The sequence below is a fragment of the Rhinoraja longicauda genome, chromosome 2, assembly GCF_053455715.1.
Source record: "Rhinoraja longicauda isolate Sanriku21f chromosome 2, sRhiLon1.1, whole genome shotgun sequence".
NCBI lineage: Eukaryota > Metazoa > Chordata > Chondrichthyes > Rajiformes > Arhynchobatidae > Rhinoraja > Rhinoraja longicauda.
The window spans coordinates 26900287-26926235 of NC_135954.1; the positions used below are offsets into that span (position 1 = coordinate 26900287).

General features: G+C 42.1%; 1 protein-coding gene across 3 annotated transcripts in view; it reads right to left on the reverse strand.

Annotated features, from left to right (window-relative positions):
• The window catches only part of LOC144602959 (glutamate decarboxylase 2-like), a 102303-nt gene that overhangs the window by 63240 nt on the left and 13114 nt on the right, over positions 1-25949 (reverse strand). The window lies entirely within an intron of this gene.

Here is a 25949-nt window from a genome sequence, read left to right on the forward strand (position 1 = left end):
ACATTCAATGTCTTCATTTAGTATAAGAAAATAACTGCAAATGCTGGTACAAATCAATGGTATTTATTCACAAAATGCTGGAGTAACTCAGCAGGTCAGGCAGCATCTCGGGAGAGAAGGAATGGGTCGAGACCCTTCTTCAGACTGATGTCAGGGGGGCGGGACAAAGGAAGGATATAGGTGGAGACAGGAAGATAGAGGGAGAACTGGGAAGGGGGAGGGGAAGAGAGGGACAGAGGAACTATCTAAAGTTGGAGAAGTCGATGTTCATACCACTGGGCTGCAAGCTGCCCAGGCGAAATATGAGGTGCTGTTCCTCCAATTTCCGGTGGGCCTCACTATGGCACTGGAGGAGGCCCATGACAGAAAGGTCAGACTGGGAATGGGAGGGGGAGTTGAAGTGCTCGGCCACCGGGAGATCAGATTGGTTAACGCAGACCGAGCGCAGGTGTTGAGCGAAGCGATCGCCGAGCCTGCGTTTGGTCTCGCCGATGTAAATAAGCTGACATCTGGAGCAGCGGATGCAATAGATGAGGTTTTTGGTCATGCTATTCATTTGACATTGTATTTGATCAGTGAAATATTTCTCCATTTAAACAGGAGAAAGCGTGAAGTTTTCACCTTCAGTCTCCATCACAAAATCCTTTCCCTAGTCAGCGACACTGCTCAACTCCCTAGCAATTATCTGAAATTAACCAGATTGTTCATGTGTTGTGGCATATTTGTCCTCAAGTTATGTTTTGGACAATGTATAGATGTTATCACTAAACCCACATATTTGCACCTCTGTACCATCACTCAAATCTGTCCCAATTTCAGCTTATCTACACAAAAAACCATCATCCATCTTGATGTTATCTGTAATTCAAACTATTCCAAAGCATTCCTAGCTGGCCTCTCTACTTTTATCGCTTAAAAATAAATGAGGGGGTTTGAGACTATGCAGCCTGCACCCTTTTTATGTTCACCCATTAAACTTGCTATTATTAACCTTCTCTTTGAAATTCTCACCCCTACTGATCAATATACAATCTCTATTTCTGCAGTTCCTCAAGGCCTATAACCTTCCAAAATGTCTAAATATTGCTCTAATTTTGATCAGCCATGAATTTAATAACTTCATCACTGCTCCCTTGATGCCTAGCCCCTAGGCTTCTAGGCTGCCTTCTATTTCCTTCTGTGAATGACACTTTAGGTCCACCTCTTTGACTAGGTTTTGGTCACCTGCATTAACTTCTTGTGTAAATTGGCTTTTGATTGTTTATATTGCCAGGAAGAACCTTAGGATATTTTACTATGATAAATGCACAGATAAATGGAACTATCAACCAATAAACAAGCCATCAATGATTTTTCCTCATTAAAATTGCTATATAAATACGATTCATGCTTAAGTAAAATTCAGTTTATTTCAACGTAGCAGCATGGCATAGGATTAATTAATCATCTAGAATCTTTTTCCCAATTTTCAAATATTTCATGAACGTGTTATTTAAAAGCAAGGAAAGAAAGCACTGAGATTATGCCCATGTCTCCTTAGATACGATAGATATAAGACATGATAGATTATAGTGATTTCTTTACAATGGATTTTAAGACAGGACTGTTCTTATCCCAGTGTCTGCCTTCATTTATAAACAACGGAATGGCATTTCCAATTTTCTGAACCAGAAGCACAATTCCAGAACTTAGAAAGCTTTGCGAAGTATTGATTAGTGTGCTTTTACTTTCTTCGTTCTACCCTCTGCACATACATACTGGTAAAATATTGCAAGAGGATATCTGATTTGAGTAATCTCATGTTGTTATGCGTTTTGCCCATATCCCTCTAATGCCTACCTCAATTACCACCTCTGGCAGCTCTTCCATATACCCACCACCCTCTGTGTGAAAAAGTTCCCCCATGAGTTCCTATTAAATCTTTCCCAACTCACCTTAAACCTAGGTCATCCGGTTCCTGTTTCCCCTGCTCATCTGTGGAATATGGGAGGAAACCATAGCACCAACTTTGTGCATTCACCCTATCTATTCCCCTCATGATCTTATCCACTATAAAATCAGCCCTCATCCTCCTGCGTTCCAAGGAATAAAGTCCAAGTCTGCTCAACCTCCCTCTATAGTTCAGGCCCTCAAGTCCTGGCAACATCCTCATAAATCTCCTCTGCAGTCTCTCCAGCTTAATAACATCCTTCCGACAACATAGTGACTAAAACTGAACACAGTACTCCAAATTTGGCCTCACCAATGTCGTGTACAACTGTAAAATAGCATCCCAACTCAATACTCAATATTGGAACTGATGAAGACCAATATATCGATAGTCTTCTTGACCACCCTTTCTACCTATAATGCCACATTCAAGGAACTATGTACCTGCAATTCTGGACCCTTCTGCTCTACAACACTCCCCAGGACCCTGCCATTCACTGTGAAGGTCTTGCCCTGGTTTGACTTCCTAAAATGTAATACCTCACACTCTGACAGGAACATGCTAGCTCTGAACACATCTTATTTACTAGCCTTTACAAGCCTCCCTTTTACAAGCCTCTCACTTGCCAGATGTCCCTTCACCTGCAAGAAGCCTCTTCAAATTAACTTCTGTGAGTTCCTGTCTAGTGCCATCAAACATAGTTCCCCCCAGTTTAGGAATTCAACTTGTGAATGAGTCCTGTCTTTTGCCTTAGTACCTCATTCGGCTCCAATATGACATCCCAACTCCTATACCCAATACCCTTACCAATGAAGACAATCATGCTAAATGTCTTCTTCACCACCCTGTCCAGCAGTGTTGTTACTTTCAGGGGATTGTGTACCTATACCTGTGGTCCCTTAGCTCCATAATACTCTCCAGGGCTCTACCATTTACTGTGTAGGTCCTGCCCTGGTTTGGCAACAAAATCCATTACCTCACACTTGTCCAAGTTAAATTCATTTGCCATTCCTTATTTGATCCAGATCCCTTGTACAGTTAGATAGCCATCTTCACTGTCCACTAGGTTATGGGTTATGGGGAGAAGGCAGGAGAATGGGGTTAGGAGAGAGAGATAGATCAGCCATGATTGAATGGCAGAGTAGACTTAATGGGTCGAATGGCCAAATTCTACTCCTATCCGTTATGACCTTATGACTATGCTACTAGTTTTGGTCCCATTTAAAAAATTACTTAACAATCCGATCAGAATCCCTGATATCATCTAATGTGGTTCAATATTAAATCTTGATTGATACTCCTTCATGTGAAGCACCTTAAGATATTTTGCTATGCTAAAAGTGCTGGGTACCATAACAACATTTAAAAGGCATTTGGCCAGGTACATAAAAAGGAAAGGATTAGAGGGATATGGGCAATACGCAAACAAATGGGACAGTGTAGACAGTGGTGGGCATGGGCAAATTGGGCTGATGGGCCTGTTTCCACGCTGTATAACTAACTCTATGGCCCTATGAGTGAAGGGCAAGGCTGTCAAGATAAGGGCACCTTAGTTGGCAAGGGATACTGAGGATCTGGTCAGGCAAAAAGACCCACATGTCAGGAAGAGGCAGTTGGGATCAAACAACTTCCCTGGGGGAGTAAAAGGGATGTAAGAGACACAGTAGACTGCAAATGTGTATCCACGCTAGTATCATCCCTCTGATACCATGGAATCACATCTTCCTTCACAGCCTCACGTGCAACACCTAATACAAGCAAACTAAATTAAAGATCACAATCATACGCTAGTTCTATCCTACACACTAGCGACAATTTATAGAAGCCAATTTATCTTACACACATGCACATCTTTGGAATGTGGAAGGAAATCAGTGCGGCTACGCGGGCGGTCCACCCACAGTCAGGATTAAATTGAGTTTCAGCCGCTGCGATGCAGCAACTCCACCCCTGTGCCGCTGTGCTGCTGTATTTGATTGAGCAAGGTAATTGAATGAGCAAGGCATGGAGTGATATACAATTAATGCAAGCAAGTGCAATTAGTGTAGATCAGCATGATGGTCGATGGCGGAGGGCGAAAGGCCTGTTTATATACTGTACAACTCTTTTTCCAAATATTCTCAAGAGCAATTGGTGTAAAGTCTACATGTAGTTTATGATAGGTCAGAATAGCAAAGGTTGATTGAACAGCAGCAAAGCTGAGGCTGAGTTAATTGATATAAATCAAGTACTTTAGCACGTAGATATTCTCTGAATATATATACACACATATATATATATATGGTTTTCCTGGGTCAACCATGATACTATAACTTGTAAGATTATGGTAGCATTATGGCCTGGATTAATGATGAGAAAGTGTGATATTGAATCTCACCATTGCCATGGGGGAGTTTATATTCAATTAATCATTTATCTTGAACTGAAGACTGGGAGTTAATTTCAATAATGGGAACCTTTGTGAAAAATGGCTGAATGGATGTAGAAACTCATCTAGTTCACTAACTTTGTTTGAGGAAGAAAATCTATCTTCCTGTTTGTAACTGTGAATGCACAGCGCAGGTTTATTCTTGAAATGGAAAAGGCCACACAGTTCAAGGAATGGGCAATAAAATAATATTTTTCAGTGACGCTTGCCCCAGACGAATGAAGAAATAAAAATAATAAACATGAATGCTCCCCATGGGTCAGTCTACGTTCGATCACTGTATTCAGTTTTTACAAATGATCTAAACTCTAGTGAACAGCATTATAAAGCATTCCCAAAGATTTTCCGTTATTCCATGAATGGACAGACTTGCAGGTTTTTTTCAGAATGTGAATTATGTGAGAAATGTCAAACAGAATCGATGAAGAAACTGATGATGTTGTAGTAGTGAAATGAATCAAATGAACAAAGGGATAAAATGTACCTTTGATGGAGAAGATTGGTTATCTTGCTTTACCCTACTCATGCCTGCACCGATTGTTCTGATTTTGTCTTTACTGGCCTCTCATCTACCGCCTTTATAAAGCACAGCACAGTCAAACCTGTGCAACTCCTATCACATCCCAAGCTAAATTCCTCTCAGAAGTCACACCAGTTCCAAAACACTCTGGGAGGGCTGTAACCTGGGTGGTGTTGCACAGACATTGGTGCTGGCTAAACTGTTGTTCATTATTTATATTAACGATTTGGATGAGAACGTAAGGGACATGGTGAGTAAGTTTGAGGATGACACTAAAACTGGCCGTACAGTAGACAGGGAAGAAAGTTACCTAAGGTTACAACGGGATCTTGATCAATTGAGCCAATGGGCCGAGGAATGGCAGATAGAGTTTAATTCAAATAAATGTAGGGTGTTGTAGACCTTACACTGTAAATGGCAGGCTCTGGAGAATGTTGTAGAACACAGGTGGGTGCAGATTCACTGAAACTGTAATGCTGTAATGCTGTAATACTGCACTCTAGTATTTTCCCATTTGTACTCCCCGTTGTACTTGTGTATGGCTTTATTGTACACATGTATGGTATGACTTGACTGGATAGCATGTAAACAATGTTTTTCACTGAACACTTGACAATGATAAGCCAAAATAAATACCACTACATAGATGGGTGGGTGTATGGAATGAGCTGCTGGAGACGAGAGTTGAGGCAGGTACTATAACAACATTTATATGATATTTGGACAGGCACATGGATTGGAAAGGTTTAAAGGGTTATGGGCCAAATGCCGACAGATCATACTAATGTAGATGGGGCACCTTAGTCAGCACGGGCAACTTGGGCTGTAGGGCCTGTTTCCTGTGCTATGATACTATGACTATGACTTTCATTTCATGAAATCTACCACCAGGGGCGCCGCATGATGGCTGCCTCGCCTACAGTCTGTCTGTCCTTTTCGAACACTTTTTGTTATTTTTGGTAAGTTTTAAAAGTTTGTGTAAATGCTTTCTGGGTTGTTTTATGTGGGGGGTGAAGGAGGGGTTGGGGGAAACTTTTTTTCAATCTCTTACCTTGCCGGAGATGCGATTGTTTTCCGGATCGTATCTCCGGTTGCTCTGCGGCCTAACATCACGGAGCTGGAGGTCTTGCCTGGGACTGACCTTGAGTCCCCATGGGGGCGTGGACTTATCATCTGAGCCTGCGATCCCTTGCCTGGGATCGACGCTCCAATGCAGCCTGTGGACTTTAACATCAGGAGCTCGCAGCCTCGGGTTGAGACCGGTCGGGAGCGCCAAAAGCTGCACGAGTTTCGACTGGTTCCGACCCGGGGTAGAACGCCGGCGCGGGAGAGCTGAGATCCCCCCCCCCCCCAAAGCAGGAGCTTGATCGACCCGATGAGGAAGGCTCGCCGCCAGCTACGGGAGTCAAGATTGTCCCATTAAAGGAAGGTTAGAGCCCCCGACCGCTGGTGGACAAAGAAGGGAGAGATTTAACTTTTTTTTTCGCCTTCTATCACAGTGAGGAATGAGGAGGAGTCACTGTGGTGGATGTTCATGTTAAAATGTATTTTGTGTGTCCTGTTGCTTTTTATTGTTATGACTGTATGGCAAATGAAGTTCCTCATATTTTGCAAAAAATACTTGGCTAATAAAGTATTATTGTGATTGTGTGATTGAAAGTGATGATACAGAGAGACAGAATGATGGAGAAGCCATTCAGCACCCTATCTTCATTAATCGGAGGTTGGTATGTCATATTACGGATGTACAAGACAGTGGTGAGGCCACTTCTTGCATACACTGCACAGTTCTAGCCACCCTCTGATAGAAAGGATGTCATTAAGCAGGAAAGTGTGCAAAAAAAATGATGAAGATATAACCAGGGATGGAGGATTTGAGTTATAAAAAGAGGCTCAATAGGCTAAAAGTATTTTTTCCTGAGAAATTGCACATGGAGTTTAATTCAGGTAATTGCACGGGTGCTGCATTTTGATAAGACAGAGGAGATTGAGGATCATACAGATTGAGGACCATACAGATTGAGGACCATACAGAAGTTTATAAAATCATGAAGGGCATGGCCGTCTACTACTAGAGGGTGTATGTTTAAGGTGAGAGGGGAAATATTTAAAGGGGATCTGAGGGGCAACTTTTTTATACAGAGGGTGGCGCACACAGGGATCGAGCTGCCAGAGGAAGTGGGAGAGAATGGTATAAATACAACATTTAAAAGACACGCAATTAGCTATGCGGATAGGAAATGTTTTGAGGAATGCAGGCCAGGGGCAGGCAAGTGAGCACTTGGTTTTTATGCTGTATAGGCTATGACTTTCTGACTGCCGCTGCACTACCACACTGTCTTCATTGCCTTATATTACTGATAATCCTCATTGTTACAGATTTAACATTTTAATCCTAAAGGCACTTTAGGTCTTATTTCTCCCTGTGTAAAACTTCCGTCTGCTGTTCTATACTCTCCATTCCATTGACTGCAACCTTTCTTTGTCAATCCTCGACCATCCTATGAGCAGTTGAGCATCAACCAAAACATTAAAACAGGCAGGAGTAGAGACTCGGCTTCGATCCTGACTACGGGTGCTTGCTGTATGGAGTTTGTATGTTCTCCACATGACCTGCGTGGGTTTTCTACAGGTGCTCCAGTTTCCTTCCACACTCCAAAGACGTACAGGTTTGTAGGCTATTGTGCTTGGTAAAATTGTATGTAGGATAGTGTTAGTGTATGGAGATCGCAGGTCAGTGCAAACTCAGTGGGGCAAAGGGCCTGTTTTTGTGTTGCATCTCTAAACTAAACTAAACTAAAAAGCTATGCCTCACCCTCTGGAATTCCCTCCCTAAATCACCACAGTTCTTCCATCCCATTCCTTCTACAGAAATCTTTTAAAAGTTATGTCTTTGGCTATGCTTTGATCACCCTTCCTAATCATTTCTCATGTAGCTTGTGAAATGTTTGAGAATTTTACTTGAAAGATGTTACATAAATGTTCTTTTGGATTGATTGTAATATTGACCAATGGGTTCTTATGTGCAATACAAAGATAGCACTTCGCTATATTCTCACAATGTCATACCATTTTGAATGAATCAATTTTAATTTTGTGCTTATATTTTGAATGGCATCATCGGCCATGAAATTGACTAAAGCAGCAGACCAACTATTGACAATCCACTTGCCCTTGGGCTAAATTTAATTCTGCCAAAAGAATTCATCCTTCATTGTTGCACTTGGTTGGATATTTTTAATTATATACATGGAAGCAGGAGAGCAATGAAATACTGACAACATTTTAGGAAGTATATTTATCTGCTTGCTGTACTCAATAGTTGCTTACTGGACCTGATATCCTGATATAACAATACTATACATTTTTCATCTTTAAAAAATGTTTTACTGCGCACCAAATTTCATGGAAACATAAGGAGAATTTTGCTTCTGTATCTAGGTTTTTAAGAGACCCATTTTATTATTTTCCGATGAGCATATGAACTCGAAAGATTAGATGGGAGATGATTGGTAATTACATTCAGTCATTTCTATCAAGGGCCCTGCTCATTTTAAAATGAGATCTTTTCCAACACTTTACAAAACAGTGAATTTTTATTCATTGTACAAGTTTTCACTAAATATAAATCAGTTCCTTAGCTAATGCATGCCTATTTTGCTTTGCATAGTGCCATAGAAAGTCAAAGAGCCATATAGCATGGAAACGGGCCCTTCGGCCCAACTTGCCTATGCAGACCAAGATGTCCCATCTACACTAGTCCCCCTGTCATTCACTGTGTAGGTCCTCCCCTGGTTTGAATTCCCAAAATACAACACTTCGCACTTATTTACATTAACTTCATTAACCATTCCTCAGCCCACTTTCACAACTGATCAATATCATGCTGTAATTTTTTATAACCATCTGCACTATCAACAATATCACCCACTTTAGTGTCATCTGCAAACTTACCAATCATTCTTTATATATTCCCATCCAAATTTCCCTGATATCCTGATATAACAATACTATACATTTTTCATCTTTAAAAAATGTTTTACTGCGCACCAAATTTCATGGAAACATAAGGAGAATTTTGCTTCTGTATCTAGGTTTTTAAGAGACCCATTTTATTATTTTCCGATGAGCATATGAACTCGAAAGATTAGATGGGAGATGATTGGTAATTACATTCAGTCATTTCTATCAAGGGCCCTGCTCATTTTAAAATGAGATCTTTTCCAACACTTTACAAAACAGTGAATTTTTATTCATTGTACAAGTTTTCACTAAATATAAATCAGTTCCTTAGCTAATGCATGCCTATTTTGCTTTGCATAGTGCCATAGAAAGTCAAAGAGCCATATAGCATGGAAACGGGCCCTTCGGCCCAACTTGCCTATGCAGACCAAGATGTCCCATCTACACTAGTCCCCCTGTCATTCACTGTGTAGGTCCTCCCCTGGTTTGAATTCCCAAAATACAACACTTCGCACTTATTTACATTAACTTCATTAACCATTCCTCAGCCCACTTTCACAACTGATCAATATCATGCTGTAATTTTTTATAACCATCTGCACTATCAACAATATCACCCACTTTAGTGTCATCTGCAAACTTACCAATCATTCTTTATATATTCCCATCCAAATTGTTGATAAAAACCACAAACAGCAATGTGCCCATCACTAATCCCTGAGGCACACCACTAGTCACAGGCCTCCAGTTTGAAAAACAACCTTCTATCATCACAGCCTGCTTGCTTCTATGAAGCTAATTCTCTATCCAGTCGACTATGTCTTCCTGGGTCCCATGTGACCAAACCTTCCAGAGCAACCTATCCATAGAAACCACACCTATGGCTTGGCCCTTATCAAACATTTTGGTTAATTCTTCAAAAAAACAATCGGATTCGTAAGACACAATCTCCCACATACAAAACCATCCTGATTATCCATAAACAGCCCCTGTCTATCCTGCCTATCCAAATGTATATATATCTTACCCCTCAGAATAACCTCCAGTAACATGTCTATCGCAGATTATAGGCTTACTGATCTATAGTTCCCAGGCTTTTCTTCCAGTCCTTAGAACTGAGATGAGGAAAAACTTTTTCAGTCAGAGAGTTGTGAATCTGTGGAATTCTCTGCCTCAGAAGGCAGTGGAGGCCAATTCTCTGAATGCATTCAAGAACGAGCTGGATAGAGCTCTTAAGGATAACGGAGTCAGGGGGTATGGGGAGAAGGCAGGAACGGGGTACTGATTGAGAATGATCAGCCATGATCACATTGAATGACGGTGCTGGCTCGAAGGGCCGAATGGCCTCCTCCTGCACCTATTGTCTATTGTCTATTGTCTATTGTCCTACCGGAATAGCGGCCTAACAATAGCCTTCCGGTATCTCAACCGGAATCATACAATGATTCATAAACCAAGATGTCTGCAATTTCTTGTCTTCCCACAGTGTCCTCCGATATATCTGATCAGGTCCGGAAGATTTATCTACATTCATTTGCCTCGGATATTCAGCACCTCCTTGACTGTAATACAGACTCTTCTCAAGACATCTCTATTATCTGTCCCTAGTTTCCCAGTCTTCACGTTTTTCTCCATGGTAAAAACAGATGATAAATATGCCCATCTCCTGCTGCTCCACACAGAGATGACCACTTTGGTTTATGAGAGGCCTTATTCTTTCTCTTATTCTTATTCTTTCCTTACTCTTATTCTTTCTCTCAAGTTTCCTTCTTCCCCTTAATGTACATAAAACCCCTTTGGATTTTCCTTAATAATATCTGCCAGATCTATCTCCTGCCCCCTTTTTGTCCTAATCTCCTTCTTAAGTATGCTCCTCAGTTTCTAAAACTCCTCCAGGGACACACGATCCCAGCTATCTATAGCTGTCCCATTCCGCCTTCTTTTTCCTGACCAGAGTCTCAATTTATCTTGTCACAAAGCTTCCTAACTCCAAGCTGCCTTGCCCTTCAATCTAACTGGAACATGCATGCCCTGAACTCTTTTCATCACACTTTTAACAGTGTCCTGCTCTCCGGGTGCTTCTTTGCCCACAAACAACAGACTCCAATCAACTTTAGCAAGGTCCTGTCTAATGACATTAAAGATGACCTTGGCACCAATTCAGAATTTTAACTTTTGGTCTGCCCTGTCTTTATCCATAACTATTTTATAACTAATAGTACAGTGGTGAGTGGTCCCAAAAGCTGGCCCATGGACACCTCAGTCACTTGCCCTTCCCAATTTTCTAAGAGTAGACCTAGCTTTGTCCTTTCCATTGGAAGGCCCTCTATATATTGCCTGAAAAAATGTTCCTGAACACATTTAACAAATCTCACCCTGTCTAAACCCTTGGCAATTTGACAGTCCCAGTCTATATTGGGAAAATAAAAATCCTCTACCATGACAACTTTATTAGTCCTGCAGCTGCCTGTAATCTCCTGGCATATTTGTTTTTCTAATTTCTGTTGGCTATTTGGAGGCCTACAGTACACTCCCAACAGGGTGATCGTTCTCCTTTTATTGCTCAGCCTCACCCATATAGCCTCACTGGACGAACCAACAGTAATGTCATCTTGGACTAATGCCATGTCATTCTCCTTAATCAAAAAAGCAACACCCCCCCCCCACCTCTTGTTCCCCCACCTCTGTCTCTCCTTTATCACCTCTACCCTGGAACATTAAGCTGCCAGTCCTGTCCCTCTCTTAGCAAGGTTTCTGTGATGACAACTACATCCTAGGTTCATCGACTTTACCCGTCTGGCTGCTCCCATTAAAACAAATGGAAGTCAATCAAGCAGTCCTTCCTTGCTCCCTGCTAAACCCTGCCTATTCTGTCCACTGAACTTTCTTTCATCACCTTCCATACTGACTTCTAGCCTCGCCTTTCTCAGTCCTGCATTGGATCCCACCCTCTTCCAATCTATTTTAAACCCTCCTGTAGAGCACTAGCAAACCTGCCTGCAGAATACTGGTTCCCCTCCAGTTCAGGTGCAATCCATCCATTTTGGATAGGTCACCTCTGCCCCAGAAGAATCCCAATGGTCCTGAAATCTAAATCCCTGCCTCTGCACTAACAGATGAATATCTGTTCTACCTTCCTGTTCCCACCCTCACTAGCAGATGGCACCAGGAGTAATCCGCAGATCAGTACCCTGGAGGTCCTGATTTTTAGCCTGTTGCCTAACTCGCTATATTCTGAAGAAGGGTCTGTAAGATTTGAGAAGTTTTCCCTCATTTGGAAAGCAACACCAAACAAAAGAGCTGCAGTTTGGACATTTTAAACGAGAGACTGGGGCTGATAGCGGAGAAAGGCTGCGGTCAGATTAACAAAGGATGTCACAATCCGTGGGTCCTAAAATGGCCGCAGGACCTCGTGACCAGCCACAAAAAGTAAAAACCTTACAACCCAGTCTCTAGGTTTCTGCAAAGCCACGGCCAGAACAAAGGATGGGTATTGGCCATGCAGAAACCTACAAAACCAGGTCGGAGTCCAGACACTGGGGCGCTGACATCAGCATACTCACAATGCCCCAAGCCGACCTAAACAGTTCATCTCGGTGAGGGGGCACAATAGCCCATAGAAAACTACCTGGTAGGTGATGGGAAACCAGTTAAAACCCATCACCTCACAACGAAATACCAATTAACACCGTCTGGCCATCCCCGGTATCCCCGAACATAAGCGCAGATCAGAAAAAAACTCATACATATCTTTTTAAACAAAGAGATTCCAAGATCTGGCGGGAGATAGGACGGGTCAGAATAGTATAACTGGCCACGACTTTTGGGTTTTAAACTCAAGAAGAAATACTGGAAGAAGAAGCTGAAGCTAGAAGAAAACCTGCAAGGAACGCAAGCAGGCAAGAAAACGAATGCAGGAGGAAGAAAAGACAGGCAAGAAGAACGGATGCAAGAGAGAGGAACAGGCACGCAACTCGAGAAGAAATACTGCCAAACGAACAGCCAGTAACCCCAGTAATAGCCCCATGATGAGCATGCACCCAGATCTTGCATATCCTGGACATAGTTTAGTGTAGAGGGGAGGGTGGTTTGAATAAACGTGGGTGTGTAAAGAAATATGTGTTGGTCAATTTTGCGATGTGTCGTACGTTCCCCATCTTACAGTCGTGTATATGTCTTGTAGAACTGTGTGTGTTTTATGATTCATAGTTATAAGTATTCATGTGATTCGGTATGTGTTTTATAGACATGTCTTATAGAACTGTATAAGTATTCATGGACAATAGTCCCAAGCGCTAAATAAAAGCCTTTTTCATTTAAACCCTGGTTTTCAAATCTGGTCTGGTGGAATTTTTCTGCACTATAAGAGCTCCTGCATCTAAGTCCAGTGTCTAGAACCGTAAGGGGTGAGTGGGTCGAACCATTCACGGGAACCAGTGTGCGCGGCCTGGTCAAGGGATCAGAGCAAGGCACGGGGACCTTAGGTCGGGCGAAAGCTCGGCGCAGAAACCCCTTACAGGTCTCAACCCGAAACGTCACCCATTCCTTCTCTCCAGAGGTGCTGCCTGTCCCGCTGAGATACACCAGTGTTTTGTGTCCACCTTCACTATATTCATGTTGCAGGTTCCCATCCCTTTTCCTACCTATGTTATTTGTGCCAACATGGACTATGACTTCTGGCTGCTTACCTTCCCCCTGGAGAATGTCACACAGCCCCACCTAGAGCCTGGACCCTGGCACCAGCCTGGATCCTGGCACTGGGGAATCAACACACCATCCTGAAGTCTTATTGCCACAGGATCTCCTGTCTGCCCACTTGCTTTCCCGACGTTGTTTGCCCTGTGTCTACCTTGAACTCTCTCTATGTCTCTCCATGGCCACAAGCATCTGTCCATTCGTGCTGCAGCTGCCTTTTTGGCTTTCCTATCGCAGGTGATATCGTGGAATAATCCAATTTCACTCAAGGGTTTAAAGGGAATAGAGTGAGTATGTTGAGATTTAGGATTAAGGCACATCTTCAAGTAATGTGTTTCCTGCGGCACGGTAGCGCAGCGGTAGAGTTGCTGCTTTACAGCGAATGCAGCGCCGGAGACTCAGGTTCGATCCTGACTACGGGTGCTGCACTGTAAGGAGTTTGTACGTTCTCCCCGTGACCTGCGTGGGTTTTCTCCGAGATCTTCGGTTTCCTCCCACACTCCAAAGACGTACAGGTATGTAGGTTAATTGGCTAGGTAAAGGTAAAAATTGTCCCTAGTGGGTGTAGGATAGTGTTAATGTGTGGGGATCGCTGGGCGGCACGGACTTGGTGGGCCGAAAAGGCCTGTTTCCGGCTGTATATATATGATATGATATGATATGATATGATACTGTGACAGCAGAAGTAGAAAACGCTTAAGGAACTAATGGAATGGGATGATGGAAAATAGACTGGCCAGACAGATTTCAGGACACCGGGAAGGGGCAATATTGAAGAGAGAGACAAAGAGAAGGAGAATGGGATATAGATAATCTACAGAAGCAGGCAGAGAAATGGCAGATGGAGTTTAACCCGAGCAAGTATGAGGTGTTGCATTTTGGGAGGTGGAATGTAAGGAGAGAGTATACAGTTAATGGCAAGACCCTTAACAGCATTGATGTGCAGAGGGATCTTGGAGCCCGTTTATTGCTCACAAGCAGTACAAGTAAGCAGAGTGGTAAAGAAGGTGTATGGTAGGGAGAGAGGGAGAGAGAGATAGAGAAAGAGAGGGAGAGAGGGAGAGAGGGAGAGAGAGAGAGAGAGAGAGAGAGAGAGAGAGAGAGAGAGAGAGAGAGAGAGAGAGAGAGAGAGAGAGAGAGAGAGAGAGAGAGAGAGAGAGAGAGAGAGAGAGAGAGAGAGAGAGAGAGAGAGAGAGAGGAGAGAGAGAGAGAGGAGAGAGAGAGAGAGAGAGAGAGAGAGAGAGAGAGAGAGAGAGAGAGAGAGAGAGAGAGAGAGAGAGAGAGAGAGAGAGAGAGAGAGAGAGAGAGAGAGAGAGAGAGAGAGAGAGAGAGAGAGAGAGAGAGAGAGAGAGAGAGAGAGAGAGATTTTCTTTGGTTTGCATTAAGTTTCAAATGCTCCTTTCTGTAGTCTAGATAAATTGGGGCAAAGTGCAAAAATGGCAATTCCATTCCCATGAATTGGACTGGTCGTGTGACCCCATTTTCTTTCAAAATTCGTGGTCTATCTGTAGGAGTTTCCAACAGTAATCTGTTCCTTGTCTCCAAACTATTCAGATCTAAGTACTCTTTGAATTACTTGACTATGCAGTAAAATGAATTGTGTTTTTAGACAATTGTTACAGAAAAACAAAAATAAATTGCATCCAAATATCTAAAACTGCTTCACATCCAACACAGTGCCTCCAGAGTGTAGTCATTTTAATATGGAATCATCATTGGGTGCTGTCTGTGTAGAGTTTGCATGTTCTCCCTGTGACTACATGGGTTTCCCCTGGGTGCTTCGGTTTCCTCCCACATCCCAAAGACGCGTGGGGTTGTGGTTTAATTGGCCTCTATAAATTGCCTCGAATAAGTAGGGAATAAATGCTAAGGTGGGATAACATAGAAATACTGTGAACAAGTGATTGAGTTCCATATGGACTCAGAGGGCTGAAGAGCCTGTTTCGATGCTGTATCATTCAATTAAACAATCAATCAATCATAACAGATGTGAATGCAGCAAGGACTCTTATAAACAACAACTTGATGGAACTCATATAGTTTGAGAGATACCGATTGATCGATAAATATTCAACAGGACCTTGGGGATAACTACTTGTTCTTTCTTCATAATGTTCTTTGGAACAGAGAGGGCACTAGATCAATGTCTCATACAAAACACATTACCTGTGACAATGCAACAATTCCTCAGGCATCCACTGAAGTATTAACCTGGGTTTTTGAGCTCATATCTCTGGAGCGCAACTTGAACCTGTAATCGTATGACTCAGAGGTTCAGGTTGTAAGGTCAGGGTTTATTTTTACACTCACAGGACATTGCAATGACACATTAATTGCCCATTCTTAATTGCCCCTGAATTGAGGAACTGAGACAAACACAAAGTCATTGCCAGAAGAGGACAAACCAGGTAAGAACAGCACATTTTATTCTATTAAGAAAACTCATTAGTGAAACTGAATTTTATGACAAACCATTAGTTTTATTCTTATTACTACCAATACTACATTTTAAGATATATTTCATTAGTCATTTATTTATTTGACTTTAAATTCATCTGTTGCCCTGGTGGAACTTGAATGTATTTAGGGTTTTAGAGAGATATACCGTGGAAACAGGCCCTTCGGCCCAACGAGTCCGCACTGACCAACGATCACTCTTACACTACTTTGCTACACATTAGGGACAATTTACAGGAGCCAATTAACCTACAAACTCGCAAATCTTTGGAATGTGGGAGGAAACCAGAACACCCAGGGAAAACCCATGCAGTCCCAGGGAGAACACTGTAGAGATAGCACCTGAGGTCAGGATTGAACATGGCACTGGCACTGTGAAGCAGCAACTCTACTGCTGCACCACTGTGCTGCCACATTTCTTGGGATCATTAGTCCAGAATGCTAGAAGTAGTCTGGCTTATTGACCTCAATGATACCACACTGTTTTGTTTGCAATGAGGATATATGGATAATACCTCCCCTTTGTTCTTTTCCTGCTCCCTTTTAATAACCCATCTTACCAAGTTATTTTTCCCTTATCAGTTCCAATTCAAATTCCAAATGAAATTGGAATTTGAAAGTTCCAATGAGAGGCTATAAACATAAAAATTTAGAAAATACTGAGAATTTTCAGTATTATCTCATTTGTTTCTTTTAGTGTAGTTTAGTTTAGTTTAGTTTAGTTTAGAGACACAGAACGGAAACAGGCCTTTCGGCCCACCGGGTCCGTGCTGACCAGCGATCCCCGCACATTAACACTATCCTACACAAACTAGGGACAATTTTTATATTTACCAAGCCAAATTACCTACAAATCTGTACGTCTTTGGAGTATGTGAAGAAACCGAAGATCTCGGAGAAAACCCACGCAGGTTACGGGGAAAACGTAAAAAATCCATACAGATAGCACCCGTAGTCGGGATGGAACCCGGGTCTCCGAGGCTGTATTCGCTGTCAGGCAACAACTCTACCGCTGCACCACCGTTTTAACTTTACTCTTTTTCTCCAAACATCGAAAATACTCACATTATTTAAACCGTAATTTCTATGATAAATTGACTCAGCACTTTCGTGCATTATATCCATTAAATGGATAATTATACTTCATTTATCATTCACATGCTGAAGTGACCCATTAAAGCAATGTAAAATTATAAAGGCCTCTGGGTGTTCAGATGTAGAAAAGATGTTTATACTTAGGCAGATGATGGAGGTGTTAGGTTGAGGCAGAGGTTAATAATATCCAAAACTAAGAGTAACAACGGCTAACTAAGGGCGGCAAGGAGGTGCAACAGGAGAGTTGCTGCCTTACAGCACCAGAGACCGGGTTCGATCCTGACTACGGGTGCTTCTTTGTACGGAGTTTGTACGTTCTCCCCAAGACCTGCGTGGGTTTTCTCCGGGAGGTCCAGTTTCCTCCTACACTCCAAAGACATACAGGTTTGTATGTTCCTTCCTTCCCGCTGCTGTGAGACTGCACAACCAGCACTGCTCCCAGCAGACGAGTCAACAATAACAGCTAGGAACACACAGAAAACTGATGACAATTTATGTATCTTTTATTTATAATGAATGATCTCTTGGTCTCTTGCTGTCCACTTTGCTGCTGAAACACTGTAAATTTCCCTGGTGTGGGACGAATAAAGGAATATATTATTGTAGGCTAATTAGCATGGTGTAATTGTAAATTGTCTCTTTTGTGTGGAGGATAATGTTAGTGTGCGGGGATCGCTGGTCGGCGCGGACTCGGTGGGCCGAAGGGCTTTTCTCTACACTCTATCTCTAAATCTAAAACTAAAACTAAAATGAAACTACATCTTAAATAGTCGCTAGTAAGTCCAAGAATGCAGGATATGTAGTGGTTTAAATATGGAACGCTGCAATATACAGCAGTTGAGGCAATAGGTTATATGCAGTGTGGAGGAAGCTAGAAACGCGATTGGAAGAAGGATTAGCAGGATAAGTGTCAAAGATTAGATGAAATGTGGTGAAAAAAAGACATGTGGAAGCTTGTCTTGTCCCAGCATGGAGAAGAAAATTAGCTGTTTCTGTGCCATTCCAGGTGATGGATGTAATCTATTACTGGGTCTGTTTACAGGTGTTTCACTCTTGGCTTGGTGCACCCTTTATCTAATGACATTATTGCTATATTGCCTTTGACTTTTCTCATTAACATCGTTTATTAATGTAGATGTGAAATCAGCAAACATAGGATGTTAGTATATCTATCAACTTCATTGCAGAATGTACCATAGCTCTCTGTGATTGGGGACTGGGAAGTATATGGTTCGCATCTTAAAACGGCGAATCAGACTCTGACAGGACACTCCATGTATATTAGCTGAATGTAAATGTATTTGAAAAATAAACAAAATATTGAAAAAAGTGCAAATCATTTGTAACATAATGTATTGCTCTTCATCATTCTGATGACTTAGCCAGAAATTCTTGTTATACTCCAGCTGATACAAATGGTAGTAATTTAAATTTCTATTGTTATTAAAGAAGAGATATTCTTTGAAATCCCTTTCAATAGAAACATATGAAATTGTAGAAGGAAAAAAGATAATTTTAAACAAGTTTTTCACTTTCTGTCATAAACTAAATGCAGCTTACTTTACAATGGAACTCAAGACATTTAAGCTACTTTGTAGAATGTTTCCCCTAAATCACCAAAATATAAGAGTACTTCCATGCCTAACATTATGATTATTAATTTGGGATTGACTGACATTACCTATCCAATGCCTTCATTTTATGTAAATCCAGCAGCTAATTAATTGTAACCACAAGGCTTCTTGAGTTGGAAACTCAACCATGCCTTAAGGGACCATCTGAATGCAGAGGTCCAGCAGAAATCCTGTGACCTAAAAAACAGATGATGGATGGAAAAAGTGCAGGAGGTGCAGCAGCTGACAAAATAACCATGGCAAGTCCAGATTCTTCCAAATGGCCACTATCCCACCCTGCCTTAAGTTAAACTGCTCATCAAGGACTGGGAGGAAGTTATTAGCTGCTGGAAAAAGAATTTTAAAGAACTCCTCAGCCATGACTCTGATCTTGATGTCCTCGACTCTATCCCACAACAAACTTTCTAGTCCAGCTTCACTGCCATCTGAGACCCACAAGACGTTAATAGACAATAGACGATAGACAATAGTCAATAGGAGCAGGAGTAGGCCATTCGGCCCTTCGAGCCAGCACCGCCATTCAATGTGATCATGGCTGATCATTCACAATCAGTACCCCATTTCTGCCTTCTCCACATACCCCCTGACTCCGCTATCATTAAGAGCTCTATCTAGCTCTCTCTTGAAAGCATCCAGACAATTGGTCTCCACTGCCTTCTGCAGAGAATTCCACAGATTTACAACTCTCTGACAGAAAAGGTTTTTCCTCATCTCCGTTCTAAATGGCCTACCCCTTATTCTTAAACTATGGCCCCTGGTACTGGACTCCCCCAACAATGGGAACATGTTTCCTGCCTCTAACGTGTCCAATCCCTCAATAATCTTATATGTTTCGATAAGATCCCCTCTCATCCTTCTAAATTCCAGTGTATACAAGCCTAGTCGCTCCAGTCTTTCAACATACGACAGTCCCGCTATTCCGGGAATTAACCTAGTAAACCTACGCTGCACGCCCTCAATAGCAAGAATGCCCTTCCACAAATTTGGAGACCAAAACTGCACATAGTACTCCAGGTGCGGTCTCAATAGGTCCCTGTACAACTGCAGAAGGACCTCTTTGCTCCTATACTCAACTCCTCTTGTCATAAAGGCCAACATGCCATTAGCTTTCTTCACTGCCTGCTGTACCTGCATGTTAACTTTAAGTGACTGATGAACAAGGACACTCAGATCTCTTTGTACTTCCCCATTTCCTAACTTGACACCATTCAGATAATAATCTGCTTTCCTGTTCTTCCCACCAAAGTGGATAACCTCACATTTATCCACATTAAACTGCATCTGCCATGCATCCGCCCACTCACACAGCCTGTCCAAGTCACCCTGCATACTCATAGCATCCTCCTCACAGTTCACACTGCCACCCAGCTTTGTGTCATCCTCAAATTTGCTAATGTTACTTTTAATCCCTTCATCTAAGTCATTAATGTATATTGTAAATAGCTGCAGTCCCAGCACCGAGCCTCGTGGTACCCCACTAGTCACTGCCTGCCCTTCTGAAAGTCACTAAGATCACACAGCAAAAAACAAACTACAAGGTTATGGCACGAGGGGGTATATTTTCTGAAGCTCAAAAACTTGGCAGCAACTTCAGTCACAAATTCCCAACTTCATCTTTCACTTCAGGGAACAGGATAACATGCTAATGGACCTTGGAAACAGTAATTGTGAAGGCTGAAGACAAATCTGATTGTGGCAATTACAGGGGGAACACTCTACTATCTGCCACAGGGACAGTCATTACAAGTGCCCTTCTCAGATACTTTCTCTCAGTGGCCACAATGTTACCTCTAAAATTCCAGCAACTTCTCCACCACCGATGTCAGGCTAACTGGTCTGTAATTCCCCGTTTTCTCTTTCGTTCCTTTCTTGAAAAGTGGGTTAACATTAGCTACCCTCCAATCCACAGGAACTGATCCTGAATCTATAGAACATTGGAAAATAATCACCAATGCGTCCACGATTGCTAGGGCCACCTCCTTAAGTACCCTGGGATGCAGCCCATCAGGCCCTGGGGATTTACCAGCTTTCAGTCCCATCAGTGGAACATCTTTCTGAAAATTGGCTGTCCTCAGAAATTCTTCTGCATCCTATGACTGCTACATGATGCCATGCAAGCCATGACTTTAACAGATGTGTCCAATGTAGACTAAATCTTAGTGCAGACTGGTGTCAGGCAAGTCTGAGCCATTGTTCAAACATTTTTTTTTCACACAACAGTGCACCTTGCATCCACAGGATCTCCAATGGAGTGGAGACAATTTACAGGATAAATGGGAAACCAATCACCCTATGTTACCCCCAGTCCCGAATCAACGTCACACTGTGTAGGAAGGAACTGCAGATGCTGGTTTAAACCAAAGATAGACCCAAAATACTGGAGTAACTCAGCAGAACAGGCAGCCTCTCTGGATAGAAGGAATGGGTGACGTTTCGGATTGAGACCCTTCTTCAGACTCAGTCACCCATCAAAGTCACACTAATCTCAAGTGCACAAGCAATGCACGTGTACGCACACATGTGGAAGCTAAGGTTCAAGTCCTTGTTGGCTTGTCTAATGCGGCTTCTGAGAGATTGGACCCTACAATTAACATCCACAAAAAAAATATCCACTACCAATCTGTCAACCTGTATTTGGTCTGTGAATCACCAGTTTCATCTCTAACCAGATATTTATCTAGCTCCTTCTGAAGCACATTAACTGATGATGCACATTCCTTTAAATACATTAGCTTTCATCCATCATCACTGGTTCACTTCCTCAGCCACTGTTGGTCGATTGCATTGCAAACTACTGTATCTCTTGTCTATTCATCGTGGGATTAAATAGCTTGGTAACCTCTTCTCTTTAAAACACTTTTAAATGTAACATAAATAATATTGCCCTCCAGAATATTTTCTGAAACAGTGTTAATTGCAGGGGACACAGAACAGCTACCTTCAGAATCATGCAGCCTAAGTCTCAGCATGGGTGTTAAATGAATCACTATTTTCAAAGAATCATCAAATGTGCCATTAATTTCTTGTGCCTCTGTCAACTGTCTGAAATTTTCCCATGTATAACTTTATCAAATACCTTTTGAATATCATCAGTACACTACATCCATTTGGTTATTTTTTTCTTTAGACAATAGACAATAGGTGCAGGAGTAGGCCCTTCGGCCCTTCGAGCCAGCACCACCATTCAATGTGATCATGGCTGATCATTCTCAATCAGTACCCCGTTCCTGCCTTCTCCCCATACCCCCTGACTCCGCTATCCTTAAGAGCTCTATCTAGCTCTCTCTTGAAAGCATTCAGAGAACTGGCCTCCATTGCCTTCTGAGGCAGAGAATTCCACAGATTTACAACTCTCTGACTGAAAACGTTTTTCCTCATCTCCGTTCTAAATGACCTACCCCTTATTCTTAAACTGTGGCCCCTGGTTCTGTACTCCCCCAACATTGGGAACATGTTTCCTGCCTCTAACATGTCAGGTCCAAGGATGAAGTATGAATGTAAGCTAGCCAAGAATATAAAGGAGGATAGTAAAAGCTTCTTTAGGTATGTGAAGAGGAAAAAATTAGTTAAGACAAATGTGGGTCCCTTGAAGACAGAAGCAGGTGAATTTATTATGGAGAACAAGGAAATGGCAGACGAGTTGAACAGGTACTTTGGATCTGTCTTCATTAAGGAAGACACAACCAATCTCCCAGATGTACTAGTGGCCAGAGGAGCTAGGGTGATGGAGGAACTGAAGGAAATTCACATTAGGCAGGAAATGGTGTTGGGTAGACTGATGGGACTGAAGGCTGATAAATCCCCAGGGCCAGATGGTCTGCATCCCAGGGTACTGAAGGAGGTGGCTCAAAAAATCGTGGATGCATTGGTGATTATTTTCCAATGTTCTATAGATTCAGGATCAGTTCTTGTGGATTGGAGGGTAGCTAATGTTATCCCACTTTTTAAGAAAGGAGGGAGAGAGAAAACGGGGAATTATAGACCAGATAGCCTGACATCGATGGTGGGGAAATGCTGGAGTCAATTATAAAAGATGAAATTGCGGAGCATTTGGATAGCAGTAACAGGATTGGTCCGAGGCAGCATGGATTTACGAAGAGGAAATCATGCTTGACTAATCTTCTGGAATTTTTTGAGGATGTAACTAGGAAAATTGTCAAGTGAGAGAGGCAGAGGATGTGGTGTACCTGGACTTTCAGAAAGCCTTTGGTAAGGTCCCTCATAGAAGATTAGTGAATAAAATTAAATCACATGGTATTGGGGGTAGGGTACTGACATGGATGGAAAATTGGTTGGCAGACAGGAAACAAAGTGTAGGGATTAACGGTTCCCTTTCAGAATGGCAGGCAGTGGCTGGTGGGGTACCACAAGGCTCGGTGCTGGGATCGCAGCTATTTACAATATACATTCATGATTTAGATGAAGGGATTAAAAGTAACATTAGCAAATTTAAAGATGACACAAAGCTGGGTGGCAGCGTGAAGAGAATGCTATAAGGATGCAGGGTGACTTGGATGGTTGGGTGAGTGGGAAATGCATGGCAGATGCAGTTATATCTGGATAAATGTGAGGTCATCCACTTTGGTGGCAAGAACAAGGAAGGCAGATTATTATGTGAATGGTGTCAGGTTAGGAAAAGGAGAAGTACAATGAGATCTGGGTGTCCTTGTACATCAGTCACTGAAAGTAAGCATGCAGGTAAAGCAGGCAGTGAATAAATCTGATGGCATGTTGGCCTTCATAACAAGAGGAGCAAAGAGGTCCTTCTGCAGTTGTGCGGGGCCCTATTGAGACCGCAACTGGAGTCCAGTTTTGGTCTCCAAATTTGTGGAACGACATTCTTGCTATTGAGGGACTGCAGCGTAGGTTCACAAGGTTAATTCCCAGGATGGCAGGACTGTCATATGTTGAAAGAATAGAGCGACTGGGCTTGTATACACTGGAATATATAAGATTATTAAGGGATTGGACACGCTAGAGGCAGGAAACATGTTTTCGATGTTGTGGGAGTCCAGAACCAGGGGCCACAGTTTAAGAATAAGGGGTAGGCCATTTAGAACGGAGATGAGGAAAAACTTTTTCACCCAGAGAGTTGTGAATCTGTGGAATTCTCTGCCTCAGAAGGCAGTGGAGGCTGATTCTCTGGATGCTTTCAAGAGAGAATTAGATAGAGCTGTGAAAGATAGCGGAGTCAAGAGATATGGGGAGAAGGCAGGAACGGGGTACTGATTGTGGATGATCAGCCATGAACACAGTGAATGGCGGTGCTGGCTCGAATGGCTGAATGGCATACTCCTGCACCTATTGTCTGTTGAAATAGGTCATTAATTTCAGAAATATTTTTTTCCTTTTCACTCTCTCCAGATTCCTCTTAATTTAAATCTGGCCTCCACTACTCCTGAGAAAACAACCCCAGCTTATCCAATCTTTCTTCTAGCTAGGAATTTTCCAGTCCTTGCCAATCTGCTTCACAGCCTCTCCAGTGCAAGCGCATTTTCCCTGAGTGTGGTGATCATTATTGTACACAGTACTCAATCTCTGATCCCTGTTCCAGCGTTTCTTTGTTCTATGTGTTGTCTGATTATTCTGTCCTGCAAGCCCCAACAGAAATGCCTATGATTGTATCTATTAAAGGAGAAAACTGGTTAATGCAGAAGGCTTGAAGTGAGATAAGTCATCAGATCTGGGAACATCACTCCCTGTAGCCTTCATCAAGTTTAGAAAATGTCCAAAGACTTGTAGAATGGGAGACACAACCAGCAGAGATCATTTACCAACCAATCTGTAAGAAGCTACTGATTCTTTTATGTAGCACTGATTGGGATTCTACTGCTGAAGTGATGTTCAGTTGCACAAGTTTAACAATAGGGTAAAATGAAGCGTTGATCTTTAATTTGTCAGTTGTGGTGTTAAAGCAGCTGACTGACAGTACGTTTTGTATCATTCTGGCTGACAATTATGTACTATGTCCTTTTCCCTTCTTGGTCTGGTGGCGGGTGTGACTCATGCTATCCATGAATATGGATCAATATATCCATTGATGTATTGAAACCAATTCACGGTTCTCGACAGCCAAAACAACAGTTACAATGTAATCAAATTTTGTAGGCGTAAACTGTTAACCATCATCATAACTAACTAGCAACCAACTAGCTGGGTGTGAGTTGTACTTTCTATTTTTTTTAATTTCTCCACATTGCATACTTTGCTGATGTCTCCATATTGTATCAAAATAATTTGATATTGTACTTCCTTCATGAAGGCTGAAATGAAGATTTCATTATTGAAATCCTCTGCTCTTTCCCAATCCTGCAATATTTTCTTTACTCTGCACCTTGGATATTATGTTGTGCCTTGGCTTCTCTCTGCCATAGATCTAGTGAAAAGATTCCTATTTCGACTTGCTAATTGCTTTCTTAACTCATTAATAAAGATGAGATCACTTGGCATCTCTGGTTATAAAAAAAAAGGAAAGACAGAGTTAGATTTATAGCGTTTAGTTTTCTGACACAAATAATAAATGAATTGTGACAAGGATGTGTATTGAATTTTTACAAATAAGGACCCTTCAAGTCTATTTGCCAGCATCACGTCCACCAATTCTCATTTGAGCTATTATAAATAAGGTTTTAAATGAATTAACAGTTCAGTAATTCTCAAGGTACATGCCACTTTCTCTTACTGATTCCAATGCAGTGTATTCCTTTAAGTACAAGCATTTCAGTTGATCACTCTAATTTCCTCACAATCTTATACTTTGACATTCTGAGGCTCTTTTCATCTAGTCTTGCATTCTGACCTCTGTTTTATGGCATTCCTGGATGTTCATTAATATCACCTTCCGCATTTAACAAAAGTGGGCCTGCAAAATCCACATTAATAGCAATAATGATATTCCAACTTGGTTCATGTCTAATTCAGCATTTATGTTGTGGTACAAATGTTCAATAGATATTAACTTTGGAACATAGAACAGTGAACACTGAAACAGGCTTTTGGCCCACAATGTTGATGCCGAACATGATGCCAAGATAAACTAATCTCATCTGCTGGCACATGATCCATTTCCCCTCATTCCCTGTATATCCATGGGCCTGCCTAAAGGCGTCTTAAGCACCACTATTGTATCTGCCTCCACCACCACCTCTGGCAATGTGTTCCAGGCACCCACCACCTTCTGTGCAAAGCTCTTGCACTGCACATCTCCTTTAAACTTTGCCCTTCTCA